The 12,424-nt window shown below is 44.2% G+C and overlaps 1 protein-coding gene across 4 annotated transcripts in view; it reads left to right on the top strand.

Moving 5' to 3' along the window:
• ARL15 (ARF like GTPase 15) overlaps nt 1-12,424 on the top strand; it is a 1,767,906-nt gene that overhangs the window by 1,513,258 nt on the left and 242,224 nt on the right. The window lies entirely within an intron of this gene.

Below are 12,424 nucleotides of genomic sequence, written 5' to 3'. Positions count from 1 at the left end.
GTCACGAATGGCTTATTCTGCAATCTTTTGTATGGCAATCTCTGCTTCTGGCCTACGCTCTAAATAAATCTCATGAATTTTAAAGTAGATTGAGGGTCTCTTTTTCCCTTTGAGGTTGATGTTAGGCATATTTTCTGTTTCTGATCAAGTGTCACCCAACCTTCAACCCAACCTGTAACATTGGCCTATCAAGATTTAATCCAAGGGTTGAACTAACATTCCCCTCATATAGACCGATATCCTGGTAGTCAATAATATAAATATGTGCCTTTTGGCAACTCTGTTTGAATATTAGAGGTTACCAGGTCTGCAACTGTGTCCGTGTATTTGCCTTGCTGTGTTCTCCCTTCCACATTTTCATGAGCACGGTGGGCAGCCCCAGTTAATCTGCTCCTTTCCTACATCAACCATTCACATTTTTTTGCATTAATTGCAAAGTTATTTGTGGAAACTTCCTGACCTGTTTAACTAGGACTGTGTCTTCCCTCTGCTCCCTAACCTGCTGTACCATTATCCAGAAACTGGCAAGAGCAGAAACCCCAGAGATAGTTCCCAAAGTAGCTCAGTGTCAGGTCTGCAGACTGCCAGGGTTGGTTTGCTTCACCCTGTGTAATCTTTCACTCATGCCCGTGTATGGTTCCGTTCTGAGATGTGTACTGGGCAAAAAATAGGGTTCATGATCTAAGCCTAAAAGGTCTAAAGCAGTTTTAGCATGCTGATCAACTTCATTTCCGAACTTGTTTTACACAATTAGCCATCAGCATGCAGTATTCTTAAACTTGGCATCATGCATTCTATCTGATGCCCAATTACTTGTTTTTAATGGGACGTTGTTCTGCTAAGTCTAATTTAATTTTTGGCCTAAATTAACCTCTTAGGTTTATATGCACACAATGAACTATTACTCTAGTAATAGTTTGCCATTTTATGGCCAATTACTTCAGCCTCAGGTTTTTATCATCATCATCACCATCTACGGCATCACTCAAGTCTTGTCCCTCAGCCCTACTATGTGCTCTGTTCAACGTCGTCAAAACTCATGGACTAAACACCATATCGTACATCGACGACACCCAGCTCATTCTCTCACTATCAGAAGACACATCCGCCACATTGACCAACTTCCACAGATGCATGACAAGCATCGCCAAATGGATGAAAGACAACTGGCTAAAACTCAACACAGATAAGACAGAAGTACTGATTTTCGGGAACCAAACCTCCCCGTGGGACGACGTCTGATGGTCTCCCAAACTAGGACCATCATATCCCGCTCTGACCGGCCACGCCCGCAACCTTGGCATCGTCCCAGACAGCAAGCTCACCATGAAAAGACAGATCAACACCGTCTCATCCCCTTCTTCCTCACCCTTCACATGCTCCGTAAGATCATTGGGTGGCTCCCCACCGACACTAGATAGACTGTCACCCATGCCCTTGCCACTAGCCACAGACTACGGCAACGCACTCTACATAGGAATCACTTTGCACCTTCTCAAGAGACTGCAGACCATGCAGAGTTCAGCGGCCAGACTCATCCTAGACCTTCCAAAGTGACCCACATCACCCTCCCCGCCCATCTCAGGAAGCTCTACTGGCTCCCAATTTAGAAGAGATGTCAGTTCAAGATGTTGATCCACACCTTCAGGCCCTATGCAACCCAGGACCAGGATGCATAAACCACCGCCTGAACTTCCACCTTCCCTCCAGACACCTGTGCTCTGCCTCCCTCTGCCTCACTCACACCCCCACATCCACCACAGCAACAGTTGAGTACATTCCTTCTACATCGCAACAAAGTCCTGGAACAACCTCCCACTTCACCTTTGGGCCTCATCCTCTCTGCTGGAATTCCGGAAAGTGCTCAAGACCTGGCTGTTCAACTGAGCCCGCCCCGACAGCAGTGTTCTTAGGACCTGGATATGCTCACGGTTGATTAGCCACGCTCTACAAATCCTGTTTCTTTGATTGATTTATTCCTTCTAGACTGTTCTAATTCCTTTCATAGGAGTTTCTATATATGCATACAATACAGAAGAAGGATTCTTCATCCATTGATTGTAATATTTAAAGTTAAACAAACTTCTTTCCATGCTCCTTCTGCTGATAATGATTGTCTTGCCACTCAATGTCCCAAAAAGGACTGGGACACCAGCTCATGCATAATGCTTATCAGAGTCCCTGTACCTTCCTGCAGGTGTACAGATCCTCTCATATACGTTATGCAAGAGCACAGGTCATCTGTGTTTTGCTTAAGAGGAAGTCCACCACTTAATTCAATTTAATTTAAAACAGCATTTATTGAGTGCATCTAAGGCATCCCAACACTAGCAGCAAGAGAGGGAAGAGCTAGATGGTTTATAAAGATGCAGTTTGAAACAGCCATATTGTGAGGAGGTTTCGAAGGGAGATGTCCAGTCTTTGACCGAAGATGTACTGGAAGAGTATTCCAGAGTCTGGATACATTGTACGTGAAGGACTTCCAGACTTAGTAATTCAGTCCATCTGTTGATCCTTAACAGGAAGGTGCTCACTGGTCTCTGTTGGTACTACTTCTACTCACACTTAATTTAATAGTTCACAAGCTTCCAAATCAGGTCACAAAATTCCATTCTCAGATTATTTAACATCAAGAGTTATGGACACATGGGGGATGCAGAGGGCTACTCTTGATGCATTAGGCATGAGCATGACAGACCCCGATTTGACTCCTGGATTGTAAGTTTGCCTTCCCTACTAGTGCACATTGAACAGCTTATTAATGTTTTTGGCATCACCGGTACTGAGGAGTATCGAGACACACAATACATGATGGATATCACCTAACTATTGCTAGTAGCACCCTATTTTTGTGCCCAGTGATCTCTGCCAACAACATAGGGCCCGATTCTGACCTCAGTCGGAAGGGCTCCGAATTGGATTCGGTTCTACCTACACCGATTCGTAGCCCTTGTTTCTGACCGACTCGTTCCAAATTCTGAACGACTAAGTACAATGCCTGGAAACCCTTAGCGCTGAGAGAGAGAGCCCTCCGGAGCCAAATCATACAGCTCTTTGAAGTAGGTTTTCCAAGCGAGCAAGTACGATGAACGATTCGGATAGCCTTTACGATTCGCTTTGCTCGGATCGAAAAGGCTGCCAGAATCGGTCTTTAGGGGCCCGTAACAGGCCCCCCTTCAACCGGGGCCCACTGAATTGTGCCTGTGAGGGTACCCATGGGTCCCCCCTTTCAGACCATGCACAGTGTTGCAGGCACCAAGGTGCACATGCCACAGGGTGCACGATGATCCCCAAACACCCTTTTTGTTAATGGGAGCCTGTGTACGCGTTCGGTACTCAGGCTCCCATTGAAGTCGATGAGTGTCCAACCGAATCGTATCCGGGTGCATTCAAATGCATCGTACTTGTTCGGTCAGACTCCCCTGTCATGAGTTGTACAGAAAGCATTCCGGACACGAGTCGTTCGGTTTGCTTTCTGAACAAGATCGGAATCGGGCCCTTAGTGTAGGAAGTAGAGTTCAGATATTATTGTCAGCACCCTGGGATTTTTAGTGGCTTCCTTGCATATTAAGTGCCACCTACATGTTTTTCACTGCATCCTGAACTTTAACCTTCACTCAAATATTATTTCCAGCATCTACATGTTAAGCAGTACAATAATGTCAAAGTAGGAGGAGGACTAAGTGGAAATAATACCCATACATTGATATTATTGGTTTACCCCATGTATATTAAGAAGCCCTCTATTACTACTGACAATACCATGGAATAAAAATAAGCATCCTTATTCTGCTACCAGCATCCTGGGCCTTTAAGACTTTTATATTATAGGAAGCACTACTGTATATTATGCTGCACAGTGATGTCACTGGTTACTTGCTGTTATATAGAGCAGCATGCTGATGCCACTGCTTGCATTATTGCTTCATGATATCCATGCACCAAATGTACTAACTAAACCATTTTTTAGTCGCAAACCTTGCAGTTTGTTAAATCCCAGGTTTGGGGGTGAATGGCCACGGGCATACTGCGGTCTCTTGCTGAACACCATGATGGCATTCGCAGCCAATTGCAAGGAGTCGCACATGCCTTCTGCTTAATTAATGTTTGCTAAGCTAGTCGTTTTGTGACCCCTAAGGAATGTGCAATTTGTTATGCGACCTATTAGTACATAAGTTGTATTGAAAATTGTATAGTGAATCCCAACTCAGTCAGTGTGCAAATTGCACATCCAGACCAGCAAATGGGACTCCCCCTACATTATTTGTATTGCATGGAGTAGGACTTCACCTTCTATTAAACTTAATTTCACCTACTCATATTAGTGGGGCAAGGACATCAAGTTAGTTTATTGTGTCCTATTTCATGTACTTTTTCAACTTAAATATGGAAAGTAAATTGCATTTCATTCACTGTAAAGATGAAAAGTAAATATTTTCTTACATTAAATTAGCTCTTTAAAAAAAATATTTTTTATTGAGATTCACAAAATTGCAATGCAAATATATCAATTAAAAAGATTCATTCACCAACAATAAACACGCCTATAAAACACATTTCCTAGAAACCCATCCAGGATCAAGAAAAGACGACATACATAAACCTCCACATAAGATAAATACAAAGAATACGTCTAGACAGCTTCCTTTCTAAATAAGCCGTCGAAAGTACTTAAAGAGCTGAGTGTGCAAAGAAGCGATAAGACATGATCCAATCTTCTAGACTGACATTAAATTCGTTCTGTGTCACTGTGACTACCTTTTTTTGTACCACTGTGTCTATATGTATGGGAGCTGGTATCAGCCGAACTCTATCAATAAGCATGTTGTATTTTTTTTCTCTTTCAAACATACGGATTGCTTCTGCATCGTGAAAGTGACCATCACAATTAATGTTCAGTTATTCGTTTGCATGCCAGCACGAATAAAACCAGGAACAAAGAGCAGTTCTAAAAAATGTACTGGCGCTAATTAGTACTACTTTGGCTCAGTATTACTAACTATACTACTACCCATATTATGACTACTTACTATCTGAGCAGTACTATCAGTAATGCTACCGGATCTACTAGTATTAGTAATGCACCAAGTACTGCTACTATTACATCTAAAATTCCTACTGTTACTATTGTTTCTATTCCTAAACCAGGCTGAACTGCTACTAGCAATAATCCAGTAAATACCACTGTTTTTAGCTAATGTTGTGCAGCATACATTTTGCCGCTGCTTCTGGAAGTATTATTGGAACTGCAACCATAACTAAATAGGCTGTTAATATTGTTCTGGGTCCTACTAATAATACTGCTGCAAGTACTTCTGTGACAATAGCGCCCAGAGCTCTTCTCTTTCTATGTGTATTATTAGTCCTACTTCTAGTGCTGCAGTTATTGATTATATTAAAGCACATAACTAGCTGCGCCACTACTAATATTCCCATTACCGTTTTGCTACTGTTTCTGGTACTAATGAATGTAAATATCGAATGTCCTTTCGCCTGAGGAACAGCCTTTGTTACACCCATCGTCCTTCGTTGACTTTTTGCCCCTCACTTATTTTAATATAAAAACATAACACTATTAATAAGCAATTTGAATCTGACTCAATACAGAGTGGAGTTGGTGAGTTTAAATTAAAGGAGTGTACCTATTCCATCAGTACCCTGGAATTACGTACATCACACTGCCACCACTGGCGACATCTTTGTATTGAAGGTATTGGTGTCTTGTGGCATATTGTGCAGCTCGCTGGTATATTTTTCTGCACATTGGTACTAGTAGAAGCCTCCTGGTACATTGAACCACACCTAGATGTTTTGGGGAGCGCAGTGAAAGCATTGACAGTTCCTTGTCAGTTGTTGCCTTGTGAAGTGAAGTAAAAGCTGATGTCATTGACAGTGATACTGCATGTTTTGAAACACCCTGTTCCAATTCGTTACGTTATACCGTGGTGATTGGCACATTGAGTTCTCCAGCCGCGCACTGGCACAATCTGCTTCTTTGAGTTATTCACAGCACCATTCCACAATGGAAGAACTCCGATGTTATGGACGCCCTGATATCACACAGCGGCCACTATCACTGGCAGTCTTATAACAGTAGCAGCATCCTGGGTCACTGAGCAGGGGCCTGATATTAATGGCTATTTGCGACTAGTTTTTTGGGGCTTGGTGGATGAGGTCTGATCACTTTACACTCATGTAAACATGAACCTTTTCCTAGTGGCACCCATCTGTGACATACCATGACCATTACTGTCAAAACAATCTTTCGCCTTTCTTGGCAACATTCCAGCTATCTGTGGTATAATGGGGTCCTATCTCTTTAAAAAAAAATACATTTATGTTATTGTTTTTTTTTTTTTTTTTGCAAAAGGTTGACTACAAGCACAGGATATATGGATTACAGGCGATATACAGTAATTTACATCGAACAAAACGATCATCATCCTTTAAAGAACTATAACAATAAAACCTCCCGGCGCCACCCCCATATTGAGGAAGTCGTACAGTGATCTTGACAACCATGAAGTATGCAATGTCACGGACTTCACTGCAGGGTCTATGGCAATTAATAAAACAATCAATTAATCAATAAGACCTTGATTTTGGGTAAAGCTTCCCATTCCTCCTTGTTTGGGAGGGCGCTCTCTTGCCTCATAGACTGCTTTTTCAAGTAGCCTAGATTAATCAAGTTTTTGTTTCCACTACTCGATGTCAGAGGCATTTCTGGAGCGCCCGTTTTGTGCTATGTCACATTGGGCTGAAATTAGAGCACTACTCAAAAATAGCCTCTGGTACCTTGATAATCCAGTATCTTCTGTAATGTTAAGTATGGGGATACCTGGGACCAGAGAGAAGGAAACCCCCCAACACCTCGCTACAGATGCATCCCACCCAATCCCAGTACCTCTGAAGGTCTCTACAAAGCCAGACTGTGTATCAAGGTCCCGAACTCTGTGTGGATTTGAGACCCTGAGGAGAGGCCTCCCTCTGGGCATGCCACAGTCTTTTCTGCAAGGTGCAGGTACTTACATTGTATTAACTTATATCTCATAATCACAATAGTTCTAGATGCTACCAAAGCCTTCCACCACTCCACCTCCTCAACAGGGCCCAAATACAGAGGCGTAGCTAGAGCTTGTGGTGCCCGGGGCTATCCCTCAGATTGCCGCCCCTGGTGGGGGGCTGGGGAAAAAGGACGGCGAGCACTTGAAAGCGGTCAGAGAGACACGTAGTATCGCCGCTATTAGTTACCTCATTCAGCCTCCAGGAGCATTCCACAGTGGTGGCAGCCAGAGCCAGGGTCTCTATGGCAGGGGTTGGTTCACTTCTGCTACAGCAGTCAGCAAATCGCCCAGCACTGCCATTGCAAGGGAAGAGAGGTGGGGACGCAGGAAACTAAAGGACCTGGGAGGGACATGCACAGCAAGACACACTCCTGACAGGGAGGGGACCTCATGGAAAAGGACGCGATGCAGGAAGAAAAGAGAATGTGCAATAACATGGACAGGCTTGTGTCATAGAGCAGCGGGAGGTAATGAAGGAGTAGAGGCAGGCAAATTGGTAGAGGGACTGTGGATGCACATACTTAGGTGGGGTGACCAACATGCGAGAGAGGAAGAGAATGAGGAGGGCCAGTGTGAGGGAGAGAGGCCAAGGAGTGATGAAGAGGATGAGGAGGGTGTAAGAGAGAGGCCAGGGAGTGATGAAGAGAATGAGGAGGCCCGGTGTGAGGGAGAGAGGCCAGGGAGTGATGAAGAGAATGAGGAGGCCCGGTGTGAGGGAGAGAGGCCAGGGAGTGATGAAGAAGATGAGGGTGTGAGGGAGAGAGGCCAGGGAGTGATGAAGAGAATGAGGAGGGTGTGAGGGAGAGAGGCCAGGGAGTGATGGAGATTGAGGAGGGTGTGAGGGAGAGAGGCCAGGGAGTGATAAAGAGAATGAGGAGGGCCAGTGTGAGGGAGAAATGCCAGGGAGTGATGAAGAGAATGAAGAGGGCCGGTGCGAGGGAGAGAGGCCAGGGAGTGATGAAGAGGATGAGGTGGGTGTGAGGGAGAGAGGCCAGGGAGTGGTGAAGAGAATGAGGAGGGTCAGTGTGAGGGAGAGAGGCCAGGGAGTTATGAAAAGAATGAATAAGGCCGGTGTGAGGGAGAGAGACCAGGGACTGAGGAAAAGAATGAGGAGGGCCGGTGTGAGGGAGAGAGGCCAGGGAGTGATGAAGAGAATAAAGAGGGCCGGTGTGAGGGAGAGAGGCCAGGGAGTGATGAAGAGAATGAGGAGGGTGTGAGAGAAAGAGGCCAGGGAGTGTTGAAAAGAATGAGGAGGGTCTGTGTGAGGGAGAGAGGCCAGGGAGTGTTGAAGAAAATTAGGAGGGCCGATATGAGGGATAGAGGCCAGGGAGTGATGAAGAGGATGAGGTGGGTGTGAGGGAGAGAGGCCAGGGAGTTGTGAAGAGAATGAGGATGGTCAGTGTGAGGGAGAGAGGCCAGGGAGTTATGAAAAGAATGAAGGCCGGTGTGAGGGAGAGAGACCAGGGACTGAGGAAAAGAATGAGGAGGGCCGGTGTGAGGGAGAGAGGCCAGGGAGTGATGAAGAGAATAAAGAGGGCCGGTGTGAGGGAGAGAGGCCAGGGAGTGATGAAGAGAATGAGGAGGGTGTGAGAGAAAGAGGCCAGGGAGTGTTGAAAAGAATGAGGAGGGCAGGTGTGAGGGAGAGATGCCAGGGAGTGATGATAAGAATGAGGAGGGCTGGTGTGAGGGATAGAGGCCAGGGGGTGATGAAAAGAATGAGGAGGGTCGGTATGAGGGAGAGAAGCCAGGGGGTGATGAAGAGAATAAGGAGGGTGTGAGGGGGAGAGGCGAGGGAGTGATGAAGATAATGTGGAGGGTCGGTATGAGGGAGTGAAGCCAGGGGGTGATGGAGAGGATGAGGAGGGTATGAGGAAGAGGCCAGGGAGTGATGAAGATAATGAGGAGGGTTGATATCAGGGAGAGGAGCCAGGGGGTGTCGAAGGCTGAATCTTGCATGCCTTTACAACGAAAGCTTTACCACGAATGTCTCATTACATTATAATTATGGTGAGAATTATTAAATGTAATAGTACGTTTAGAAATATTAAAATACAAATGAGCTTACTTTGTCTTCTAAGGCTGCGTAGCATTCGCTGTTATGTTATTTTCACAATTTGCTGGACGTTGCGGTTCATTGCTTCAAACATCAGGCAGCCTACGCAGTGTCTGCTTCTCGGATTCTGGGTTTCAGAAAATTCCTCCCTCCCATGGGCGTGGCCTTCCTTCAGGCAACTTCATCAAAATTCAATAGAGGATGCCTTGGCATGCTCACGCCCATAGGGGGGGGTACTGTTCATCACCAGATCTTTAAATGTAACCCCTTCCTGTCGCTCGGTAGAACCACATGTTCACTCATTGAGCAGATGCTGAGGCAGAATACGGACTAGAGGTACCCAACACAAAGAATTATAAACACATAAAAAATAACACACATCAAAGAACTTTTACCGAACATAAGTAAGTCTGAACCAAGCATGCCTTTCCAACGAAAAGATCGTTGTAAAGGCATGCGTGTGAAAGGCATGTGCGTGGTAAAAGTAACCATTCTGAAGGTAAGCGTTCTAATGAAGCACTCGTGATACTCACAGCATTAAAGAGGCATTGGTTGTTTTGGCAATCTTTATTCCATCATACAATCGATTGACGGACCTGACATAAGCAAGTACAAACGCTGGACGTTCTGGCGGCAGTTGGCAGCAATGCAGGATAATGGCGCAGCAGTTAGAAGCAAGCAGGTCAAGTGCGCGCTTTCACTATCGAACTAGGCCGCGCGTGCGGCACTGGTGGCCCGTTGCGGTGGCCTTTATTATTTATTTGGGGACACTGACACTACTGTGACTGACAGTAGTGTCAGTGAGTGTCCCCAAATAAATAATAAAGGCCGCCGCAATGGGCCACCAGTGCCGAGTGGGCGCCCCCAGAATTGTGCCGCCTGGGGTGGACCGCCCCTTCCCCCCAAAGCCCCCCCCCAGCTACTCTGATTTATTGTGGACATTGTAGACAACATTCTGGCTATCCCTGGCTTAATAGTGGCTGGTGGTCCGTTATAGATATGTGATGGGCATTATTGAAACATTCTGGCTATCCATGCCAATTGGTGTCCATACTTGAGCTAACATGAGACTTTTCAACAGTATACTAGCTGTCCTAGGTGCAGCCCATCACTGACATATCATGAGTATTCTTGACAGTCTTCTGACTATGTATATTGGTGGCCTGTCTTTGACATATTGTTGCCATTCTTTGGCAACAATTCTTTATTAAGCTAAGATAGTATACAACGTGGTCACAGTTTACCGCAAGTAAAATAAACGGATAAAGTACATAACCATACGTTGCATAATGTACACCCAATTCGACAAATGGTTGCCTCACATACCCAAGGTGTTCATGATATTGATAATATTAACTCAGAAACATATGATCATTATGTTCTGAAAAGGAAATCACAAAACTTTGTGAAAAACATCCTTAGAAGGGGGTGAAGAGGGTGGAGTGAATGAGGGAGAAATGACAATGGGAGAAGGTATGAATGGTATGTCAAAACATGGTGTTGAAGGTTGGATTTACATCTAGATAATGGCATATATCAAAGTGAAGTAGTTACTGTAGTTTAGCAAATTAAATATTCCATATGTCGTCACTCACAGGCTTTAGGTCTGCTCTGATTCATTTTGCATTCTATTTGAAAGGTTACAACAGGAAATGTTGTTATATATGTCATTCATCCATTTCTGTATCCCTCATTGTAGGGTCAAGTATTATTCAGGAAAAAGAGCAGAGGAAGTATCTTTCGCTTCCGTTGTTCTATAATGAGGTATTAGGAGCAGTAGTTAAGTTAACTTAAGTGTACCTGCCGTAGATTAGACGTGGGGTGTTACATTGACATTAACGTATTGTCTTGCAGTTTGTGTGTGTTGTGGACAGGTGAAAAACGGAGTGGGGAATTGCTACAGGTATCCTGTCAATCTATAGGATTCTGATCTGGCTAGAGAAATCCCATATTTGTTCCATGGTTTACATTTTATCATTACCTTCATGGAGAATGTGATTACACTGGGCTATTTTCCTAGGTTGTCTTAACTATTCATCCACAATAGGTGTTTTGGTTCCTGTAACTGAGGATGCATAGATAAAGAAACTCCAACTGTGAGCAACTGATATCAGTTACAATGTGAAGGATGGCCAGGTGCTTTGATGCAGAGATCTGGAAAGCTTCACGGTGGGGTGTTTCAGTCCACACAGACACCCAGTACGATAGACTTGGACAGCTCCAAAGCGTGCGTAATAAATCCCACCCAATTTGGCTACATGTCCATGTTTTTGAATGTCTTAGAAGGCTATTTGGGGTTATGTTTTTTGGGGACCAGAACCAATTATGTAGAATTTTGAAATCTAGGAATTTAAGCTTTGCTTGTTTTACCAGTATGTAATGTGATACAATCAGGGAAGGCCATTCCTTATAGAACTTTTCTCTACTCAGGTTATTTGGTTGCCTGTCTATTCTGGTTGGGGTTTTGGTGGGTTTGGAGAATAGTTAATTGGTCAATACCCCATATAATCCAAAGCTCCATCACAGTATAGGCCCATTGTCTTTTGGTATTTCAGGATCCATAGATTCAGGTAGGCCAATCGGGAATGATCTCAACATATCTCTGCCAATTTAGCATGTAACACCAATGAGGTTTATGATCTTGGCCAAAATCAGCACTTAAGAAATAGATGACCTTATACATTCCATATTGGTCCAGAAGGAAAATTCCTTTTCCATGCCCTTCACTACGAGACAGTAATTGCCCAGCGGTCCAGATGTTTCCATTTTGTCCGATAGTGCTTAATGGTGAATCAGGTGATCAGTTCTAAGCTGCTTCTATACAGAATCAAGGAATACGCCAGACGTGCAAATGAAGCACATGATGAACTACAAGAATTAGCTGATGAGTTGGAGGTTGGCATCAGCAGGATGAAAAATGGGAAATGAAATTATAAAATGGATTTTGACACATGATGAAATAGAAAAATGGGTTTAATCACTTAGAGATTCCATATTAAAGATGTATTTGAGAAAACCAGGGATTCAAACGATTTAAAGAAATTATGAGAAAGACGGAGAAGAGGGACAGCAAATAAAAAGAAAATGAAAGGGACTGAAGGTGAGACAAGAAATGTGGTAAGTGATTCAGATGCAGGGTCTGGAGCAGTTTTGGAGTTTCTTTTGAGAGAAGTTCATGGAGGGAATGTTATGCATTTGCCTTGGACTTGAGGTAATTTATATACATTTACTCAAAATTTCCCAAAATTGAGAGAAGATCCAGGAAAGTTAAATCAAGAGGTACACAGGTTGACAAACATTTCTCAGA

Source organism: Lissotriton vulgaris, chromosome 3_1 (genome assembly GCF_964263255.1).
Source record: "Lissotriton vulgaris chromosome 3_1, aLisVul1.2, whole genome shotgun sequence".
Classification (NCBI taxonomy): domain Eukaryota; kingdom Metazoa; phylum Chordata; class Amphibia; order Caudata; family Salamandridae; genus Lissotriton; species Lissotriton vulgaris.
The sequence above is the reverse complement of the archived record's forward strand: the minus strand, read 5'-3'. Positions and strand labels throughout refer to the sequence as shown.